Here is a 2411-nt window from a genome sequence, read left to right as displayed (position 1 = left end):
TACATTTCTAATGAATGTTTATTTGCAACTGTTAATCATTTTCAAACATTTACAGCATGCAGGGTTAACCTTACAGTAGTGCTCAACACTGTCAGACTTTCAAAATCCTTCATCATTTGAATTAAGATGATCAAATTTGAGCACATCCACCACAAAATCAGACTTTAGTACCGCCTTTTACTTTGAGATTGATCTGAAGTACAATAAGAAATAGTTTACTGATACTGTTTTTGAAACCAAATCTTTGCATAACTACCGGAAACACCAATGGTTTGAATGGTTTGGAAAAAATAGTTAATTTAAAAATAACAATAAATAAAAGCGTATACATCAACGTTATGTAATTTATCTAATAAGCATGTGTCCTATTCTGTGTACTAAACTCCTGAAACATTGGTGTCTTTTTGAAACATTGTTGTCTCTTTGTATATGATATGACGATAGTTTTCTCAAAATAAGTAAAATGCTCATGAAGTGACTCAGAGCAATTCTAGAGATTATGTTTTTGTGTTCATGTACTCATATATATAATATATATATATATATATATTGAGGCGGCAGAGGCTGCAAACACCGTGAGCTTCAGTAGGCCTATGTGTAGTAAATGAAACCGCATGTCTGCGCCATTAATTTCCACGAGGGGCGGACTGGGAAAAAAATTTCAGGCCGGGAAATCTCACACTCATACACCCACAACAAATTCTGAAACATGGACAACCCTATTTTTTGTATGGACCTCACATTAAAAAAAGGTTTAAATCCTTAGGTTGGGGAGGCTCTCCTGAACTGAACCTTCACTTCCATTTTTCTTTTCAGTCTCTTTATTTTGCCCTGATATCTATCTCTCTCATGACTTTAATACTCAAGATTTAACAAAACTATACTTTCTAAATTGCCTACATGTCAAAATTAGTACATCACTATACAATATCTTTATAGAAAAATCCTAATACTAAACATGAGTCATGTTTTTCCCTTACAAAAATTAACCATGCTTTTATTAGTAAAAGTACAGGGTTTTTTTGTTTGTTTTTTGGCAAATGGATTACCATTTGTATTTATTTTTACAAATGATGTGTGTAAATATTCAAATGTAATCCTCTTTGTAATCGTTAACATTTTCATAAGTAACTGTAATTTAATTACACATTTTTTCTTAGTGACTGTAACTGATTACAGTTACATATTTTGTAATTAAATTACGTAACGCCGTTACATGTAACTAGTTACTCCCCAACACTGGTTAAAACACTGTGATTCTCTATATTTGTATGTTGTGTTAATGTTCTTATGTAAAAAAGACCGTCAGTTACAGTTTACGTTGCACAGGGAAAAAAACAAAAAAAACTTGCACGTCTCTTTCAAACGCATCGCATGCAGGTTCTTCGTGGAAGTGGATTTTGTATAGTAACCATAGCTGAATCCAGGCATTTGAACAAGTAAGACCATGGTAACCACTGGTAAAACAATGAATGAATACATTATAATATTTGAGCATAGAAGCTGTTTTGAATATTCTGCTGGTAATTTACAGGCATATAAAAAACAGAACATTTTATTTTTTTGTTTAGTTTTGCTCTTAAAGAAAAAGCTCACGCAAAAATTAAACTTCTGTCATATACTCGCCTCATGTTAATACAAACCTGTATGACTGACTTTCTTCTGCAAAAGACAAAGAAAATATTTTGAGAACGGTCTCTTTTTGGTCCATACACTGAAAGTCAATGTAAGCCTAAACTTTTATCAACATTCTTCAAACAATCTTTCGTGTGCCACAGAAAAACTTAGATTAGACATTTGGGCCTGGTTTCACAGACAGGTCTTAAATTAAGCCAGGATTAAGTTGTAGTTCAATTAGGACATTTAAGTAGTTTTTTTTTATAAACGTGCCTTAGAAAAAAACATTACTGGGATGCATCTTGAGACAAAACAATGGCTCTGATATATTTTGAGATATGTCGGTGCAAGTTTCTTTCAGTTGAAATCGCTCAGACATGCATTTTAGTCTGGGACTAGCCTTAAGCCTTGTCTGTGAAACTGGGGGTTGGTGTCTTTACTACGTTTTACATTTATATACATTATTTTTTGGTGCAGTGTACCACTGGGCCACAGGACCGGAAATTACTTTCTTTTGGTTTCTCAAGTTTTGGTTACCAATGACATCCATTACATGGGAAGAAAAAAAAAATACTGAGCTTGTCTTTGTATCCTGCAGAAGAACAAAAGTCATACAGGTTTGGTACAACATGAGGATGAGTGTAAAAGATTTAAATTTTTTTGGTGAACTATACCTTTAAAATATGACTTAACAGTATAGTCTAGTGTGTCCATTACTGTACAAGATATTTATTCTGCATGGAAAAACAATCAATAGCTTTATACATGCATAAGAAAACAGATTATTAGCAAAA

This window comes from Sinocyclocheilus rhinocerous, unplaced genomic scaffold, assembly GCF_001515625.1.
Source record: "Sinocyclocheilus rhinocerous isolate Xijiao unplaced genomic scaffold, SAMN03320098_v1.1 scaffold115, whole genome shotgun sequence".
Classification (NCBI taxonomy): Eukaryota; Metazoa; Chordata; class Actinopteri; order Cypriniformes; family Cyprinidae; genus Sinocyclocheilus; species Sinocyclocheilus rhinocerous.
The sequence above is the reverse complement of the archived record's forward strand: the minus strand, read 5'-3'. Positions refer to the sequence as shown.